The 21,702-nt window shown below is 38.5% G+C and overlaps 1 pseudogene across 1 annotated transcript in view; it reads left to right on the top strand.

Annotated features, from left to right (window-relative positions):
- The window catches only part of LOC143575239 (regulatory-associated protein of TOR 1-like), a 31,170-nt pseudogene that overhangs the window by 8,293 nt on the left and 1,175 nt on the right, over positions 1-21,702 (top strand). The window contains exons 9-22 of the transcript XR_013142731.1: positions 442-520; positions 11,997-12,098; positions 12,521-12,604; positions 12,707-12,817; positions 13,114-13,470; positions 14,902-15,085; positions 15,670-16,260; positions 17,076-17,396; positions 18,399-18,522; positions 19,922-20,046; positions 20,138-20,283; positions 21,168-21,269; positions 21,365-21,450; positions 21,532-21,634. The product of XR_013142731.1 is annotated as a regulatory-associated protein of TOR 1-like (transcript). The remainder of the gene's footprint in view (positions 1-441; positions 521-11,996; positions 12,099-12,520; positions 12,605-12,706; positions 12,818-13,113; positions 13,471-14,901; positions 15,086-15,669; positions 16,261-17,075; positions 17,397-18,398; positions 18,523-19,921; positions 20,047-20,137; positions 20,284-21,167; positions 21,270-21,364; positions 21,451-21,531; positions 21,635-21,702) is intronic.

Genomic DNA, 21,702 nt, shown 5'->3' with positions numbered 1-21,702 from the left:
TCCATTTAAATTCGTTTATGTTTGCTTATTTAATTAATGAATGAACATGAACAAATGTTTTGTTCGCTCATTTATGTTCATGAATGTTTGTTCATTTAAATTGTTATGTGTTTGTTCATTTACGTTCATTCATGTTTGTTTTAAGTTTGTTCTGACACGTTTGTAAATACATTCATTTAATTTTTAGGCCTAACACATTGTTCTTCACATTACTGGTTTTAGCTCAATTATGTTCCGTTATGTTTGTTTGTTTATGAACCTTTTGTTTCTACTGTTAATGAACGAACATAAACGAACATGAGTATGTTTATTATTTTTACAAACGGGCACGAACAAGAAATTTCTGTTTATTTAATTGTTTATGTTTGATCGTTTGTTCGGTTTATGTTAAACGAACGAACATGATCATTGTTGCGTGTTGGCAACTGTTTACAATTGCAGGGATGCATGGGACATGGCCGCTGAAATATGCCTTTCTCAGCTTCCAGCTTTGCTAGAGGACCCGAATGCGGAATTTCAGGTCAGGGATATTTATTAGACTAGAATGTAGTTAGTTGGTATTCTTTGTATAGTCCAAGGGACTAATATGTAATATTTGTGTTTATATATTTCAATACATGAGAAGGGGAAATGACACATTGGTCATAACCTATTATGGTATCAAGAGACCAGTTCATCTTCTCCCCTGCAATCTGATCGGTTTTCCCTGCAAGCTGATTAGTCTCTTCATTACTCCTGATCAGTCTCTTCATTGCTCCCCTCATCTGAAATTCTAACTCTCTCTATGGCTGACGACAGCAAGCCAACACGACCTCCCTCCGCCCCTCGAATCCATCCCGCCACCACCATTACCAACATAAAAAATCACATACCTCTTGTTCTAGGAACCGAAGAAGGAAATTATAACAATTGGGTTGCCCTTTTTTAAGGTCCAATGCACCGTTTGTAAGGTTCTTGATCATATAATTCCGCCCGATGCCGCCAGATAAACTTGGTAATTGTAGATTGTTTTATATATCTCAACATACTGATTACAAGGAAAATATATAGAACCATAAGCATTAAATCTAGAGTCTATTCAACTCCATAACCTACATAACCTACAATCTATTCATATTCATGACTGTCTAATATTCCCCCGCAAGCTAAGGTCGGGGAACGACCTGTAGCTTGGATCGTAGGAGAAGAAACCGTTGTGTAGATAGAGGCTTAGTGAACACATCAGCAATCTGATCATCAGTCTTGATGAATTGAACCAATAGCTTTCTTTGAGCAACCTTCTCTCTAACGAAGTGAAAATCAACCTCGACATGCTTTGTACGTGCATGGAATACTGGATTTGCTGATAGGTAAGTGGCTCCTAGATTGTCACACCACAAGACAGGTGCAGAATTCAAGGAAACATTGAGTTCCTTTAAGAGAGCTTCAAGCCAAGTTAATTCAGCAACTGTGTCTGTCTGCCAAGGCCTTGTACTCGGATTCCGTTGATGACCGAGAGACAGTGCGTTGTTTACGAGCGCACCAAGATATTAGATTAGAACCAAGATAAATAGCAAATCCCCCCGGGGATCGACGGTCATCGGGACACCCAGCCCAATCAGCATCCGAAAAGGCAGTGAGAGATGGACAATGGGCATCCGTGTAGGCATGAATGGCTGATGTGGAATTATGTTGAATAAGCAAGCCATAGTGAGATGTGCCCTGAAGATAACGAATGATCCTTTTTACAGCAGACCACTGATTTTCAGTAGGCGAGTGCATAAATTGACAAACTTTGTTCACTGCAAAGGTAATGTCAGGCCTGGATTAAGTTAGATACTGAAGGGCGCCAACAACCTGGCGATATTTAACCGGGTCATCAAAAAGAGGACTATCGCCAAGGGATAAACTGGAGGTAGTTGTCATCGGTGAGTCAACAGGTTTACAATTTGAGAGACCTGTCTTGTGAATAATATATGAAATATACTTCTTTTGGGACAAGAGTAAGTCGTGACCTTTAGGAATAACTTCAACCCCCAAAAAATATGATAGGCTATCCATGTCTTGAATAGAAAAAGCAAGACTAAGCCGGCGAATGATATTGTCAATAAGCTGAGGATTGTTTCCCGTGACAATGATATCATCCACATATACCAACATGTATATAAGATTACCCTTTGATGAATATATAAATAATGACAGATCAGTCTTTGAACCTGTAAACCCGAGATTTAGCAAAGCCCCTGATAAACGATGAAACCAAGCACGAGGAGCTTGCTTAAGACCATACAATGATTTGTGAAGAAGACAAAAATGATCCGGTTTAAGGGGGTCAACAAATCCAGGTGGCTGTCATAGGTAAACTGTTTCCTTCAAATCACCATGTAAAAAGGCATTCTGAACATCTAGCTGGCGAAGACACCAGTTCCGTGAAACTACAAGCGAAAGAACCACACGAACCGTTATAGATTTAACCACCGGACTAAATGTTTCATAATAGTCAGCTCCTGGCTGTTGGTTGAATCCTTTAGCCACCAAGCGAGCTTTGTAACGTGTGATAGCCCCGTTTGCATCACGTTTCAGCTTGTACACCCACTTACAATCAACAACATTAGCATTAGGAACAGGTGGAACTAAGGTCCATGTACCATTTCTCATAAGAGCCGAGAATTCCTTTGTCATGGCGGTCCGCCATTTAGGACTTTTGTTAGCAATAGAAAAGCTGGTTGGTTCAGTTTGAGACGACTGGGAGGTGGCATAAAAAGCGGACTGATTATATGGAGTTCTTTGTTTCGGGTGTGGACGAAGATTGGCAGGCCTAGTGCGAGGAGGAGTGGGCGGTTGAGGCGATTTAGGCTGGTGGTTGTAGGTTTGAAGCGGTGGACTGTTTGAAGATGAAGTGGGTGATTGTGAGCTGTTTGGTACAGTTTGAGGGCTGATTGGAGGTGTGAACTGAAATGAACATGGCTGATTGGTGAGGTAGGACTGCTTGGAGAAGGGCTGGTTGGAGTGGAATGAGATGAGTCTGTGGTTACGTTTTGTGGCAGTATTGGGTTGTTTGGTGAGGTAGGATCAGTTTGAGTGCAGGAGTTGGGTAAGGGATTATTTTGTGGAGAATTAGTTGCAAAAGTGGGTATAGGATAGGAGGAAAAGTAGGGATCAGATTCTGAAATTGGAGGTGAGGTTACATTGGGTTTAAGGAAGGGAAAATGTTGTTCATTAAAGCGAACGTGACGAACAACATAAAGTCTTTCAGAAGTAGGATCAAAGCACCGATAGCCATAATGAGCAGGGCTGTACCCTAAGAAAATACAAAGCAGAGAACGGAAATCCATTTTGTGCTTATTGTAAGGACGAATATGAGGAAAGCATTGGCAACCAAAAACCCGTAGAAACGAGAAATCAGGTTTTCGATGGAAGAGATGTTCAAAGGGTGAGGTATTGGTGGAGTTGCGAGAAGGCATTTGGTTTATTAGATACACGGCTGTGTCAAACGCAAAATGCCAAAATTTAGATGGAACTCCAGATTGGGACATTAGAGTGAGGCCGGTTTCAACGACATGTCTATGGCGCCTCTCAACAAGACCATTTTGTTCGCTTGTATGAGGGCATGAGAGAAATCAGGTTTTCGATGGAAGAGATGTTCAAAGGGTGAGGTATTGGTGGAGTTGCGAGAAGGCATTTGGTTTATTAGATACACGGCTGTGTCAAACGCAAAATGCCAAAATTTAGATGGAACTCCAGATTGGGACATTAGAGTGAGGCCGGTTTCAACGACATGTCTATGGCGCCTCTCAACAAGACCATTTTGTTCGTTTGTATGAGGGCATGAGAGACGATGCAATATGCCAAGAGTGGAGAAAAAAGGAGATAACTTGCGAAATTCTCCCCCCCAATCTGTTTGAACAGATTTCAGTTTGGTTTGAAACTGTCGTTCGGCCATTGCATGAAACTGTTTAAAGGTAGCAAAGACATCAGATTTTTGTTTTAAGGGAAAGAACCACATGTATCTAGAATAATGGTCTACACAAAGTAAAAAATAATGGTGTCCATCAAATGAAGTAGTAGGAGCGGGTCCCCAAACATCACAAACCACTAGATCTAAAACATGATTACTTTTATAATTTGAAGATGACAAATGTAATTTGGAGGATTTTCCAACTGAACATGAATTACAAAAAGAGACTGAAGTTTTATTAAAAACAGGAAGGCAATATTTTGATAGCATAGATTGTAAAAGCTGAGAATGAGGGTGTCCAAGCCGTTGGTGCCAAATAGTTGGAGAAGCACGAACTGTGGAGAAAGCAACCTTGGAGATAGAATGAAGTTGAGGCAAACTAAAGGAATAGAGCCCTCCTTCACTTGGACCCGTGAGAAGGGTATTGCGTGTAGCCTTGTCCTTCACACAAAAAAAGGTAGAGTGAAATTCAAAGAATACGTTATTGTCATGACAAAATTTTTGTACGGAAAGAAGATTTCTTTTGATTTGTGGAATATGAAGAATATCGTTGATAGAAAGGGTTTTGTGGTTAGAGTAAAAATTAGTAGAACCGATATGAAGAATGGGTAAACCTGTACCGTTGCCAACATGAATTGTATCCTTACCATAATAAGGTTCAGAGTTGTCCAGGCTATTAAGATCCGGAGCAACATGACTGTTAGCACCAGTGTCCGGCAGCCAAGAAGTTGATGTTTGTGAGCGAAAATCTGCATAATTTGCTTGTGAAGGCTGTCTTGATGGCCGAATAGTTGCTGGATCACGGTTCGGACATTCTGATGGAATGTGTGCAACACCACACCTATTACAAGAACCATAGACTGTGTTCTGATTTGAAGCCCAAGCAAATCTATTTCTGTTACATGTGTTATTTCCAGAATTTCGGTTGTGCTGGTTGTTGTAGTTCCCGCGACCACGTCGACTAGAAGAGCCCCGATTAGTGTAGTGACTATTGCTTGGTCCACGGTTAGCATAGAAAGCCTGGGTCTGCTGTGTTTGCTGTTGTGCAGGCTGAATTTGCATACCAAATTGTGACAGCAATTGTTGCACAGACTGCAATGTTTCAGAAGGGAGTTGAGGACCGGTGGTGGGAGCATGTAAGGGGCTGTTAGTGGCCAAGAAGGCCTGAGCAGGGACAGCAGAGATACCCGACGGCTTTCTGACCATAAAATCATAATCAGAAAGCAGCCCGTGAAGCTCCGAGAAGGCTGTAGGAAACTGCCTTCCTAACAATGTAGATTTCAAACCATTGTACTCCTCTCTTAAGGCCTGAGATGACTAACATAACTAGATCTTTTTCTTTAATGGGTTCACCAATGTTAGCTAAGAAATCTGAATATTCCTGTGCCCTTGAAAGGTATGCAGCAGATGTCTCATCAGGCTTCATCTCAATCTTTAGCAACTGAGTTTTGAGAGTATACTCACGGGAAGAGGTGTGTGGGGCATAAGCACGTTCTAAGGCGATCCACAAATCACGAGAAGTATCACCTTGTACGTGTTTAAAAGAGGTTTATGAAATTGTTGAAAGCAATAGCATGCGAACGTGTGCATCATTAGAAACCCATGTAGCATGATTAGAGTTTGATTGTGTAGTTATTTATATTCTTATGTTAATAATGGTATTAAATTTATTCTTGTAGGCAATGGTTCCAAAATCCAAACCACTGGTGTTGGCCATACCACCCTGTCTACCCCATACCCACCCCTTTATCTACCTAATATACTTGTTTCACCATCCTTGATTAAAAACTTATTATCGGCTCGCTGTTTAACAACTGATAACCATTTTCAGTTGAGTTTGACCCTTATGGTTTTCTTGTGAAGGATTTCAAAACCAAGCGCTCTATTCTTAGATGTGACAGCTCAGGGGACCTCTATCCGATGTCAGTTCCTTCCGTTAAAGCTGCTTTTCCCACCACTTTTGCTGCTCTCTCTCAAGATTTGTGGCACCATCGTTTAGGTCACCTGGGTTCTGATTTACTTCGTATTTTGAATAAATCTAAGTCTGTTTCTGTTTCAAGTTTTAATAAAGAACAATTATGTCAATCGTGTGTTTTTGGTAAACAAGTGAAATTACCATTTTATGATTCATCGTCTTACACTAGCTTACCATTTGACATAATTCATAGTGACTTGTGGACCTCTCCCGTCCCAAGTATTGGGGGTCATCGATATTATATCTTATTTTTGGATGATTTCACTAATTTTTTGTGGACATTTCCATTACAGTATAAATCCGAAGCTTATTCAGTTTTCCAACAATTTTCCACCTTAATCAAAACTCAATTTGAAAGACAAATCAAAACCTTTCAATGCGATAATGGCACAGAATATAACAATCGTCAGTTTCATCTATTTTGCAAAACCAACGGGATGCAATTTCGTTTCTCGCGTCCGCACACCTCATCCCAAAACGGTAAAGCCGAGAGGAAGATTCGCTCCATTAATAATATCATACGAACTCTTCTTACTCATGTGGCGTTACCTCCTTTTTGGCACCATGCCTTAGAAATGGCCACATACATTCTCAATATTCTCCCATCCAAAACTAAAGCCAACCATACTCCCACCTACATACTTTACCGTACCAAACCGTCATATTCCCATCTCCGCACCTTCGGGTGCCTTTGCTATCCTCTCCTACCATCCACCACTATTCACAAACTCCAAAACCGTTCCAAACCATGTGTCTTTCTTGGCTATCCGGCCAATCATCGCGGCTACAAATGCCTCGATCTTTCATCTATGAAAATTGTCATTTCCCGACATGTTCTTTTTGCCGAGAATGTTTTCCCGTTCATATCCCTCACTCAGCTACCTACTTACGACTTCCTTCACGAGAAAACCGAGGCCGACCTTCATCCTTCTCTCCGGTTTCCTCCTTCACAGCCGACTCGTGTTGATTCTGGTGGCTCTCCCACGGTTCCACCACCACCGGCTACTCCTGCCCGGTTTGGTCAGGTCTACACACGCCGACCTGCACCTATTCAGCCACCCTCTACCACTACTGGTAGCCTTTCCACACCACTGACCTCACTCCAACAGCCGACTTCACCTCAACAGCCCTCTCCCTCAACCTCCTCAACCACAACATCCCCATCCACTACTCCCCCACCCCCACCTCCACCCCCCTGTTGGGTTCGTAGGCCTTGTTGGCTCGGTTTATTATATGAAGTCAAAAGAGGAGACGGGTGTGGGCGGTCGGGCCCAAGCCCGGCCCGGTTTAGATTTCTTGCATAATAATTTACTAACCCTAGTTCAGTCTCTATATAAACAACATTATGTACTTGTAATATTTGGTCACTCAATAAAGATATACCTAGTTGCCACCCGTGGACGTAGGTCAGTTTAGACCGAACCACGTTAAATCCTCGTGTTCGTTTATTGCTTTCGTGTCGTGTTCGGTTTCGTGTGTGCGTTTAATCTTAACAAGTGGTATCTAGAGCTTAGGTTCAGATCACGCGAAGAACACGTTGAACCAGCCGAGTCGCCGCCAAACCATCCAGCCGCCGCCACCCTACTGCGCTAGGGTTCCGCCGCCGCCTACGGTTTTCCGATCGCCGTTAGGGTTTCCGCCGTCGTTTCGCCGCTACTAAACCCAGCCCGCGCGATCTGCGTTTTTTTGTTGGTTCCGTTTGAAAGCTGTAAGCATCGTATTGTTCGATTCCAGGTTGTCTCTTTTGTTTCCGCTAGTGGCGTTTGAACAGAGAAGAAAAGAAGGGTTTGTATTATTATTTTTCTCTTGAGATTCATGCCAGACTAGGAAAAGACAAGGAAAAACAATATTATTTTGTTGACAAGGGAGTTCAATGGCCACCAACTTTATCCAGATTGTTTAATTTTTTGAGAGGGTCTAGCTTGTTTATTTTGTTGGGCCCGAGATCCATTTAAGCAAGGGTCGAGATTCTATTTTGCAAAGTACGAGTCAAGAATAGTTGAATCAAGATCCTATTTTTCGTTGAAGAACAGTTTTAAGTCAGAAGAAGCGTTAAAGAAACGGAGAACCAGTGCCAACAGCGTTTGTCAGGTTTTATCGTTTCAGTTTAAAGTTTCAGTTTCTGATTTTCAGTTCGATATTCCGCTGCGTATAAATAGGTTGATTTTTTAACAGAGTTCAGTAGAACAATCGTTAAGTTCAGGCTCGTGTTGCTGTGTCTGTCTCTGTTTTATCCAGTTTTTCGTTTTAGTCATTGCCATGGCAGAAGACGGAAAGGTTTCGATACAGAAGTTTGACGGACAGAAGTTTGGTTGGTGGAAGATGCAGATTGAGGCACTACTTTGTCAGAAAGACTTGGATGTAGTGTTCGAGGATGAAAAACCAGAAAAGTTGTCAGAAGCAGATTGGAAGAAGTTAGACAAGAAAGCTAGGGCTTGTATTACATTGTCGTTGTCGGAAGATGTGGCATTTAACGTCATGAAAGAAACCACAGCCCGTGGTATGATGGAGGCGCTATCCAACATGTATGAGAAGCCTTCGGCAGCGAATAAAGTCTATCTTATCCGAGAGCTAGTGACAACAAGAATGAAAGAGGGTGGGTCAGTTACAACTCATATCAATAATCTTAATTCGATCTTGTCCCGCTTAGTGTCAGTTGACATTAAGTTTGATGATGAAGTTCAAAGCCTCTTGTTATTATCCTCTTTGCCCGACAGTTGGTCGCAAACAGTGACTGCAGTTTGTAGTTCGTCTACAAATATTACTTTCGATGGGATTCGAGATCTGATTCTGGGAGAAGATTCAAGACGCAGAAGTTCAGGTGAATCATCAGGCAATATGCTAGTCACAGAAGGTAGAGGCAGGAGAAAACAGCGAGGCAGTGGGAGCAGGAAGAGGAGTCAGTCTAAGACTCGTAAGGATATTGAATGTTGGGGTTGTAAAGAGAAAGGACACTTCAGGAATCAGTGTCCGAATGGTAAGTAAGAGGTGAACGTTACAGAAGACGACACAGATGACGGGGTCAGTAGTGATGAGGCTTTGGTTTGTAGTGTTGAGAGTAGCGTTGATGCTTGGGTGATGGATTCTGGTGCATCGTGTCATGCCACTCACTGTAGTGAAACGATGAAGAATCTTAAATTTGGGGATTTTGGAAAGGTTCGACTAGCGAATGATGATATTTTAGAGGTTACGGGTATGGGAGACGTTGATTTGATAACTTCAGCCGGTACTTCTTGGACTTTGAAAGACGTGAGGGTTATTCCAAGTTTGAAGAAACGTTTGATTTCAGTTGGGCAGTTGGATGACCAGGGGCACGATGTTAAGTTCGGGAATGGGCAGTGGAAAGTAGTCAAAGGGAATCTCGTGGTTGCTCGTGGCAAGAAAATGGGTTCGTTGTATATGGTCGATATGTCATCGAAAGGAGTGGATCCAGTTTTGGTGAAATACAAAATCCGGTTCACAGAATCTCGTGGGCAGAAGAAGGTTCGTTTTGCAAGTAACAAACCCAGAGCCAAAGTGAAGATTCAGGATGAACGAGCTAGGAAAGTTAAATCAGTTGGGGGACATCGTGACAGTGGGAGCACAGGTCGTGTTTCAGTTACAGTTCCAGGTCGACAGTGGATTAAGAAAACCAGTATTTCAGCTGTAAAAGTCTCTCCAATGAATTACTTGCTGAATATGGAGAGTGTTTGTTCTCAGGTTATCTCAGGATCCGGTAGTTCGTTACAGTGGGAGCCGGTAGGGACAGAGAATGGGTCAGGGGCAGTTTCAGCCGTGACTGACGTGTTGGAGCTCCGGGGAGCTTCAACGGGCTTTCAGGTTAATTGATGAGAAGGCGGGTGGCAACTAGAAGAAGTTTAATGTTCAGATTACAGAAGTACAATCAGGAGTGCAGACGAGAGTACTCAAGGCCTCCGAGTGGGAGATTGTTGGGTTCGTAGGCCTTGTTGGCCCGGTTTATTATATGAAGTCAAAAGAGGAGACGGGTGTGGGCGGTCGGGCCCAAGCCCGGCCCGGTTTAGATTTCTTGCATAATAATTTACTAACCCTAGTTCAGTCTCTATATAAACAACATTATGTACTTGTAATATTTGGTCACTCAATAAAGATATACCTAGTTGCCACCCGTGGACGTAGGTCAGTTTAGACCGAACCACGTTAAATCCTCGTGTTCGTTTATTGCTTTCGTGTCGTGTTCGGTTTCGTGTGTGCGTTTAATCTTAACACCCCCCACCGCATGCAAACCCGGAGCATGACCGGGCATGCTAAACCACGTATACCGTTTAACCTACATGTTTCATCTACCATTGAACCCATTCCGAAAAACATAGCCGAAGCTCTTTCTAACCCTACTTGGAACCATGCTATGCAAGACGAATTTTCTGCCCTTATTAATAATAAGACTTGGGATCTCGTGCCTCGACAGTCAAACATGAATGTGATTCGGTGTATGTGGATATTCAAACAAAAGTTGAAATCAGATGGGTCCTTGGAACGGTATAAGGCTAGACTCGTTGGGGATGGTCGGTCACAACAGATTGGTGTGGATTGTTCGGAAACTTTTAGTCCGGTCGTTAAACCGGCAGCCATTCGCACGTTTTGTCTCTTGCTTTGTCATACAACTGGGACATCACACAATTGGATGTTAAAAATGCGTTTTTACATGGACATTTATACGAAACAGTGTTTATGAACCGGCCCCCAGGTTTCCGTGTCAAAAACTTCCCGGATCATGTTTGTCGGTTGAAAAAGTCATTGTACGGTCTTAAACAGGCACCCCGGGCGTGGTACCAACGTTTCACCGATTATGTGACCCATCTTGGTTTTCGGCCCTGTTCGAGTGATCATTCACTCTTTATTTATCGACACGGTATCCACACGGCCTATATCCTTTTATACGTTGATGACATTATCATGGTTACCTCATCTCCAAAACTAAAACACCACTTTATGAGTCACCTTTCTTTGGAGTTTGCGATGAAGGACCTCGAGCCTCTCTCTTATTTTTTGGGCATAGCCGTCACCAGAACTAAGGATGGCCTGTTCTTATCACAATCCCGGTATGCTCAAGATATCCTCGATCGGGCTAAAATGAATGATTGTAACCCGGTTCAGACACCTGTTGATACCGCCGGAAAGCTCAGTGCCGAGTCCGGTGACTTACTTGATGATCCTACGTTTTACCGTAGCTTGGCCAGTGCACTTCAATATCTTACTTTCACGCGTCCAGATATCTCGTATGCTGTCCAACAAGTGTGCATGTACATGCATGCCCCCCGGACGCATCACTTTCTTGCATTAAAACGTATCCTACTGTACGTAAAGGGTACGATAGATCTCGGGATTCTAATGCAACCTTTTCGGCAGTTTACTTTGGTTGCTTACACCGATGCTGATTGGGCCGGCTGTCCTGACACCCACCGTTCTACATCAGGTTATTGTGTATTTCTTGGTGATAACTTACTCTCATGGTCCTCAAAACGACAGCCAGTGCCGAGGCTGAATATAGTGGGATCGCAAATGTTGTGAGTGAGATCTGTTGGTTACGAAATATAGTGGGATCGCAAATGTTGTGAGTGAGATCTGTTGGTTACGAAACCTTCTCTTGGAACTAGGGCATCCGCCACGTCGCACATCGTTGGTCTACACAGACAACGTGAGTGCCATCTATTTATCGGGTAACCCCGTTCAACATCAACGTACCAAACATGTGGAGATTGACATACACTTCGTTCGCGAACAGGTTCAACGTGGACATGTACGGGTCCTTCATGTGCCGTCTCGCCTTAATTTTTCGGACATCTTCACCAAAGGGCTGCCACGCGTTCTCTTTACCGATTTTCGATCCAGTCTAAGCTTGCGAAATCCTCCACCTTAGACTGAGGGGGTGTATTAGACTAGAATGTAGTTAGTTGGTATTCTTTGTATAGTCCAAGGGACTAATATGTAATATTTGTGTTTACATATTTCAATACATGAGAAGGGGAAATGACACATTGGTCATAACCTATTAATATTCGTAACTAAGATTGATTTCTATAAGTTTGATATAATTTTATTGATTAGCTTTTGTTTTTTTTACAGCCAAGTCCTTTTTTCACGGAACAATTGACAGCATTTGAAGTGTGGCTTGATCACGGGTCTGAACATAAGAAACCACCAGAACAGTTGCCTATTGTACTTCAGGTATGTAATGCATGTATATATGAACATAGCATGTGTGTGTTCGTTTAGCTTTCGTCGAACAAATGTCCAAACACGAACAGTTGAACAAACCAAGTTTGTTGTTAGTGTTTGTTTGTTAAGAAGTGAATGTGTTCGTGCTCGTCTATGCTTGTTTGGTAACATAACTGAGCTAAAACCAATTAAATGTAAACGTGAAGAACAATGTGCTGGGCCTAAAATGTTTAAATGAATGTCTCAACTAACTTAAATGGACGAACTTAAATGAATGAAGTAGACATGTGTTCATGTTCGTTCACGAAACTAAAATTAACAAAATTTAAATTTATATTGTTTAGGTTTAGTAAATTATAGATGAAAAAGTAATGTATTATTGTTTACCTTTGACTGTTTTCAACTGACAATTTTAACTGTCCTATGTTCAGGTTTTGCTGAGTCAATGCCATAGGTTTCGTGCTCTTGTGCTTCTGGGAAGATTTCTTGACATGGGTCCATGGGCTGTTGATTTGGTTGGTTATTTTGGCTTTTAACATGTTATTAATTGTTTTTCATGTTAAATCTTATTAAAATGATTGCTTATTTTCTCATAAAGATAATTTATTTTCTTGTAGGCTTTGTCAATTGGAATTTTTCCATATGTGTTGAAGTTATTGCAGACAACTACGCCTGAACTTAGGCAGATTCTTGTCTTCATTTGGACAAAAATTTTAGCACTTGACAAAGTATGTCATAACGCCCACCCCCACCCCTCTCTCTTCGTTTTCATAGACTGGTAGATATATTTTGGCTAACTTGTTAAACAACGGGTAGCTTTTGGTACAGGCTGGGCTGATCTGTAACACTTGTTGTCCCAAAATATATTCTTGACATTGGTTTTCTTTCTAGCTAACTTTATAAAACTTCTACTTTAACCTGTTGGAAGTAAAACACAAATCAAATAAACGGGTTGAAATTGCCATCTTTCTGTTCTATGCCATATAGCATGATAATGTTGACTAAGTCAATTTTGAACTTTCAGTCATGCCAGGTGGATCTGGTGAAAGATGGGAGCCACATATATTTCATCAGGTTTTTAGACAGTGTGGAAGCATGCCCTGAACAACGAGCTATGGCTGCATTTGTCTTAACTGTCATTGTTGATGGACACCGAAGGGGTCAAGAAGCTTGTATTGAAGCTAACCTAATTCATGTTTGCTTAAAACATCTTCAAAGTGGTTCAGCCCCTAACGAAACGCAAACCGAACCACTTTTTTTACAGTGGTTGTGTCTTTGTTTGGGGAAATTATGGGAGGATTTCACTGAAGCCCAAATCATAGGCTTGCAGGCTAATGCTCCTGCTGTGTTTTCACTTCTACTTTCAGAGCCCCAACCCGAGGTTCGTTTATTATTACTTTTTTTTGAATTTGGTTTCTGCAGTCAATTAGCAATTTACGTGTCCATAGGCTTGTAACTGAACCAAACGTTTAGTGGGATCGTTTTTCAGGAAGTGTGTTTATGTTCGTTTATTTAAGAAATGAACGAACATGACATATTTTTGTTCGTTTGCTTAAATAAATGAACATGAGCACATGTCTTTGTTTATTTATGTTTGTGAAGGTTTCGTTCATTTAAAGTTACTTTTTTTACAGTGGTGGTGTCTTTGTTTGGGAAAATTATGGGAGGATTTCACTGAAGCCCAAATCATAGGCTTGCAGGCTAATGCTCCTGCTGTGTTTTCACTTCTACTTTCAGAGCCCCAACCCGAGGTTCGTTTATTATTACTTTTTTTTGAATTTGGTTTCTGCAGTCAATTAGCAATTTACGTGTCCATAGGCTTGTAACTGAACCAAACGTTTAGTGGGATCGTTTTTCAGGAAGTGTGTTTATGTTCGTTTATTTAAGAAATGAACGAACATGACATATTTTTGTTCGTTTGCTTAAATAAATGAACATGAGCACATGTCTTTGTTTATTTATGTTTGTGAAGGTTTCGTTCATTTAAAGTTGTTTATGTTTGTTCATGTACGTTCATTTATGTTTCGTAGTTTACATTTAGGCTTGTAAACAAACCGAGCATTTAGTGAACAGTTCGGCAGGCCATTCGATTATCATTTATGTCTGTGAACATTTTTTCATTTAAATTCGTTTATGGTTGTTGTTTACATTCATTTATGTTTGTAAGTTTACATTTGTTTAACTTTGTTTCTTAATAATTTATTTTTTTTAATTGGTTACAACTTAGTCTAGTTTTAATAAACTTTTAGGCCCAACACCGTTGTTCAGGTTTACTTTTAATTGGTTTTAGCCTTGTTTTGTTCGTTCATATGCGTACAATCATGTTCGTTCGTTTATACTGTTAATAAACGAATATTAACGGACACGAACATTTTCATTTTCTTAACGAACAAACACGGACAAGAAACACCGTTTTTTTAATAGTTCGTGTTTGAGTGTTTGTTTGGTTAAAGTTAAACGGTGGACACAGGTTGATACTTGATAAATATTATGTTTAATTTTTTGTGTTCAATCGTTTACAAGTCACTAATTGATGTGTACGTTTGAAGCAATAAATGATAAAAATAAAATTATAAGTTTTATTGCCACGTCAGCAGTTATTGTATAATGTTTACACATGAACAAAACTAGTTGAGAGGTAACAATGTAAGCTAGCGTCTAAACTGGAAAAATGTACAAGCACCAAGATGAAACACTATATTACTATAAAAAGTACAATGTTTATTTGTGACAGTTTTTTTAGATAAATTGAGCTGTTGCTGTTTTACTGTCAATAATTAGGATTTAGGACTAAAAACACATGTTTCTTCAGGTTAGAGCTTCTGCAGTAGTTGCATTGGGCACTCTACTTGATGTTGGATTCGACTCATCTAGGGATGCTGGAGATGATGAACGTGATGATGATGAAAAAGTTGTGGCTGAAATTAGTATTGTTAAAAGCCTTTTGAATGTTGTTTCAGATGGAAGCCCGTTAGTTAGGGCTGAGCTGGCAGTAGGTATGCTTTGTCATTTGCTCTTCATAGTAACCAACTTTCCGAGAGTTGATTTGTAGTTCTGTATACCACCTGATGATCAAAATAATTTTTTCTTACCTTTTCGTTGTGTCAGGGCAAAAATGGTCAGAGCGATTTTTTTAACCTTTCCATGGGGTGTAGTTTTTTTTATACCTTTCCATGGTATATGGGCACAATGGTCAAAAACTATTTTTTTTATCTTTTCATGGTGCAAAATGGTTAACATTATCTTTTAATGTTATTTATCTTTTCATGACTTAAGGTCAGAATGGTCGAAACCATTTTTTAACCTTTTCATGGTGTAAGGGCAAGATGGTCAAAACCATTTATTTAATCTGTTTTTACCTTTTCATGGTGTAAAGACAAAATGGTCAGGCTCACAAGTTACAAATCACCTCTTCCATGAATTAAGGTTAACCGTTATTGTAATTTGTTAGTAGCAACGCACATGCTAAGTTAAATTTAGTTACATCTGCACTTAGTATTCACACTTATAGTGTTTAATTTGCTTTAGATAGAATGTTTATTTTTATAATTATGGTAATTATTTTGAACTAAATTTACAGCTCTTGCACGGTTTGCATTCGGACACAACCGGCACCTGAAATCTATAGCTGCAGCATATTGGAAACCGCAGCCTAACTCTGTACTGAGCTCTTTACCTTCATTTACAGTTAGGAATTCAGTTAGTGGTTACAACACCCCAAACCAATATTCTCAAATCGGCCCGTTATCACGTGTCGGCAATGACACCCAAACCGCCACTAGAGACGGGCGGGTTTCTTCCAGCAGCCCGTTAACCACTTCCAGTATAATGCACGGGTCACCACTTTCTGATGACTCATCGCAACACTCGGACCCCGGGGTGTTAAACGAGTGTGTTACAAACGGGGTGGTTAACCATGCAAAACCGAGACAGTCGGATAACGGATTGTACTCACAATGTGTATCCGCCATGTGTACGTTAGCGAAGGACTCGTCGCCACGGATTTCGGGTTTGGGTCGACGGGTTCTTTCGATTATTGGGATTGAACAAGTGATGGCTAAGTCTGCTAAATCTGTTACCGGTACAGGTGTACGCGCTGGAGAATCGTCGGCTACTGCTAATAGTCTTGCAGGATTGGCTCGTTCATCTTCGTGGTTTGATATGAATGGAGGTAACTTTCTTACTAAATGTTTAAAACGAGTTTGATGGTGATTATATTATATCAACCCCGGATAAATATTTGTCATAAAAAAGGGTTTAAAAAAGAGCATGTTTCTGTTCGTTCGTTTAAATTTAACTGAAGAAACTATCGAACACGAATGGTTAAAGGAATGGGTTTTTTCTGTTTGTGTTTGTTGAAGAAAGGAACATGTTAGTTTCTGTTTATGTTCGTTTGTTAACAATATAAACAAACAGTTCATGAACTTAAATGAACGAACATGAATTAAGCATGTTTATGTTTGTTCGTTTAACTTTTAACTGAACAAAGGATTGAACATGTACAGTTAAATGAATGGGGTCTTCTTGTTCGTGTTCGTTCGTTAAGAAAATGAACGTGTTCTTGTTTGCTCGTTAACAATATAAATGAACGCCTCACGGAAGTAAACAAACGAACATAACTGAACTTTGATGAACAAACATAACTGAGCTAAATTAGTTAAAAGTAATACTAAGAACAATGTACTGAGCCTAAAATGTTATTAAAACTGGACAGTTGTAATGGGCCAAAGTTTTTTTAATGAATATATTAAAGAATGTAAACTAACGATCATAAAGGAATGCACATAAACTAATTTAAATTAAGTTCATAAATGAGCATTCACGAATGTAAATGAACGGACAAGTATGTGTTCATGTTCGTTCATTTATAAATAAATGAACTTCCTGTCCGTTCATGAACGATTCATTTACAGGCTTAAATTCTTTTTGTTTTCAATCCACTTCCATTTTTTTTAACATAATTATTGTTTTTTTGTGCTTGACCAGGTCATCTTCCGTTGACTTTTAGAACACCTCCTGTAAGCCCACCAAGGCCAAGCTACTTAACCGGGATGCGAAGGGTCTGTTCTCTTGAATTCAGACCACACTTAATGGACTCAGGGATAGCCGACCCACTTTTGGGTTCGCCAGTGGGTCCAACACCATCAGACCGAAGCTTTCTTCCCCAATCAACAATTTACAACTGGGGCTGTAGTCATTTTTCAAAACCACTTCTTACAGCTACCGATACGGCTGATGAAATTGCAGTTAAACGTGAAGAACGGGAAAAACTCGCTTTAAAACACATCACAAAATGCCAACGTTCTTGTGAGTTCCTTACTTTCTTTAAGATATAGTTAGGCTTATAAACGAATTGAACAAACACAAATGTAGAATGCTCGTGCAAACAAACAATCAAACACGAACACTAAACGAATGGAGTTTTCTTGTTCGTGCTCGCTCGTATAAATGAACGGTTCACACTAGGTTTTAAAAACGCGCAGCAAGAGCGCATAATGTACAATTTGCTGATGAATCGCATTAGGTGGAGCGATGCTCTGCGATCTCATGATGCGCTCTAAATCGCATAATGCACGTTGCGCTATGATGCATGCATTTCTGAGTTAAAGTGAGTTTCTGCATAGGTTACTTGCACCTTATGCATGGAGTACCTGTACACAGAGTTAAAATACATATTTTGGTTATTCATAAAACTTCTTTAGTGGTACTATAGCTTTTTTTAAATACATTATTTTAATTTCTTATTTTATAGTGTTTAAAAGTTAACAAATCAAAAAATATTATCTATAAATAGTTATATATTTTTTAATAACACCTTGCGTACGTGATGCGTGCGCATCACACATCGGTTTTTTGGATCAAAACTCATCAGAGTAGATCACACATTTTAAAAACAAAGGTTCGTGAACGAACATATTTGAGCAGAAATGAACAAACATAAGTGAGTTAAAACCAACTAAAAGTAAGCGTGAACAGCAATGTGCTGGGCATAAAAAAATTATTAAAATTAGATCAGATTGCTATGGTCCTAAACAATTTAAATGAATATATTAATGAACGAACTTAAATAAACGTAAAGTAATAAACATAAATGAATGCAAACAAACTAACATAAACGATTGAGACATGTGCTCATGCTCGTTCGTTTAAATAACTAAACAAAAACTTCTGTTTATGCTTGTTCGTCTATTAAATAAATGAACGGTTTACTGAACGTATGGTTCGTTTACAAGCCAACATATAGTGATATGACTTTTAGGTTTGACCAAGTTGACTTTACATTAATTGGTGTGCCACTTGTGTTTTCAGCTGGTAGTAATCTTCATAATCCAATTGCTCGATGGGATACAAAATTTGAAACAGGTGCTAAAACAGCTCTGCTGCAACCGTTTTCTCCAATAGTGGTTGCTGCTGAAGAAGGTGAATGTATCAGGTATGCTAGCTTTATCTACGTTTTGTTTTTGATAATTGTATTGCTTGTTTATGTTGGAATTCTTTTTATCTAAGATGAATTAGTTGGTATATGTATCTAATGTTACTAGATTGCGGTTTACTGCTTTAAGCCTTTAACTGTGTGCAGTGGTGTTGTATTAATTCCAAATGCTTATTAGGAAAGCATAGATATTATCTAATAAAGTTAATATCAGTTGGACAAAATGGTGTTTGAATGCATTTTAACTAATTTCAGGGATCATTGAAGTTGTAAAGAGCTGTATATTTGACTTTTGATTGATTTAAGTTATGGTCTTGTTTATTCTGATCTCGACAAGTTTTTGTGTGAATTGCTGATTAACAAACTTTTTTAAACTTAAAAAGATTTTCACACATCAACTTTTTGTAAAATGATAAACAAGTTCAATTGATGTACTTGTTTATGTTTTGCCTATTTCATTTATAATTGATTCTTTTGAGTAGATTCATTGGTTTATTTGTCATTTTACAACTCTAGATGTGAGAAATTTAAACATGGATGCATATTGTTACTTCAAAATGATTTTTGAATCTTAACAGAAATTCCAAAATGGTATTGTGATGACATATAAAACTTAATTTGATTTGTAATATGTTAACATATTTTATTTTGATTTGTAACCGATAATTGTAAAGGTTAACATATAAACACACGAACTAATAGAAACCAAATTCTAAAACCTATCTAATTTCTAATGTAACTTAGTTCTTACTTCTTATTCTATGTTTATCTAAACCTATTTATTTAATCCGACTATAAAACCTATTAATTATTTAGAAAATGCGACAATCCAAAAACTCCAATAATACACAATTTAAGTTCCATCACTTCTTAGATGTATATTTTTTTTGTATTAATTTGAGGATCGAACCCAGGACAATTACTTAGATTCTCTTTGAAGTGTTTTACTCCCGTTTCATCTTGCCACTCGAGCATCTGTGGGGTGGTTAATTATAATTAAATTTATAACCTTTATGGCTTTATTCATGATTTTCATTACGTCTTTAGTAATCTGATTATAATATCTGATTGTAGTTTCCAAATCTGCAATAATCTATCTGTTGTGTTTTTATTATTATTTTATCTTGTTCATTTATGGATTACTGAATGCATGGTTACAAAAAATACCTATGATTCCTGCAAGTATTAATTTGTTTAAGTTGGATCTTCTTTTCTTATTATAGAATTCAAGTCCGGATAACATGACTTAGTGTACTCATCTTTTTTCTAGAAATTTATTCCTAACATTGTTACATACGAGTTAAATATTTAACATTTTAAATATATCGTTTACAATTTTACATGCATTGCATTAGCTTCCAACATATATGCTTTAATTGTTTTGATCTTATTTTTTTAGGGTATGGAATTATGAGGAAGCAACATTGCTAAACAGTTTTAATAATCATGAATATCCTAATAAAGGGATATCAAAACTATGCTTGGTGAACGAGCTTGATGAAAGCTTGCTGCTTGTAGCCTCAAGTAAGTTTTCAATCTCTAGATTTATGTCAACTCATATTGGCTTAAATATTCAATGTTTTAGTTAATTTTTTTTTGCTTTATTAAATTGCAGGTGATGGAAACGTGAGAGTATGGAAAGATTACATATCTAGGGGCAAACAAAAACTTGTAACTGCCTTTTCTTCTATTCACGGTCATAGACCTGGTGCTAGAAGCGTTAGTGCTGTAGTTGATTGGCAGCAGCAATCTGGATATATGGTAAAATATTTTTATCAATAAAAATAGAATTTTAATATTCCTTCTAATGATGAATAAGTTTTATTAGTGTACCATGTAAGATGCTCATACTTTTTGCTAACTATAAAAATTGCTCATGTTTCTTTATTGCCCCATAAATGAATAAATGTAAAATTTTAACATTAAGTTATTTATATGAGACAAATGAATATTGGTTACTGTTAAGTGATTATTAAATTTTTTTTTTCAAATATAACTTGATTGTGAGGTGATAGTGAAGATAAAAATGCTACTAAATATTAACCAAGTTTCATAGTTGTTTCATTTAAGTCAACTTTCAACCTCAAAAACAGGTCACTAAATTGTAACTAGGGATTTAAACGAGCAGAATCGAGTTTGGCTCGTTTAACTTAAAAGAGCTCGGCTTGTTTAGAGCTCTATTTCTAAGCTCCAATATGGCTCGGGCTCATCTTGTTTCCTTATTATTGTATTTGACTTTATATATATATTAATATATTTATATACAATTGTTTTTATCATAATCTTATATATAACAATAGTAGGCTTGTGAGCTGGTTTGAGTTCGATATTTTAAACTTAGGCTCAAAACGTTTACTAAATGAGCCCCAATCCGAGCAGCAGCTTGTTTAACTTTGGCTTGGATTCAGTTTTTAGCCAGCCAGTCTCTAGTAGCTCATGAGCGGCTCGGTTTGTCTTCACTAATTTAAAATTTTTTAGCATTTAAAGAATTCGCACAACAAACTGTAATGAAACTTTAAGTTGGTTTTATAATTAAAAAAAGTATGAGTGACTTCATTGGAACAACATTGAAACTTGGTTATTTTGATTTATTTCATGAGATTTTTTAAAGTATTTTTTAAAACCTACTTATTATGTGGTTTTAGTATGCTTCGGGTGAAATTTCATCAACAATGGTATGGGATCTTGATAAAGAACAACTCCTAAGTTCTATTCCTCTAGCATCCGACTGCAGCATTTCAGCATTGGTATACTATTTTCTCTCTATAAGATCTTATATATTTCTTTACAAACATTATTCTTGTCAAGGGTATTTTGGTAATTTCTTGTTTGCTGATTTTAGGCGGCTTCTCAAGTTCACGGTGGTCAATTTGCAGCAGGTTTTGTTGATGGTTCGGTCAGATTATATGATATCAGAACACCTGATGGGTAATGAACAATGATATTATTATTATTATTATTTTTATTTTTACCAAACAACTATTTTCTAATATTTGTTTTGTAAATTAGGCTTGTTTGTGTATCTTGACCGCACACTCTGGGAGTAGATAGAAGCGGGGGTATTGAACGAGTTGTGGGAATCGGTTTTCAACCTGGACTTGATCCAGCAAAGGTAAATAATGCAACTTTTTATTTTTTATTTAATTTTTTTTTATTTTAAATTAAGTTACTAGTATTTTT

Source organism: Bidens hawaiensis, unplaced genomic scaffold (genome assembly GCF_021521415.1).
Source record: "Bidens hawaiensis isolate Kalapana, Puna unplaced genomic scaffold, B.hawaiensis_p1.1 tig00027321_1, whole genome shotgun sequence".
NCBI lineage: Eukaryota > Viridiplantae > Streptophyta > Magnoliopsida > Asterales > Asteraceae > Bidens > Bidens hawaiensis.
This window is presented reverse-complemented; position numbering and strand designations above follow the sequence as displayed.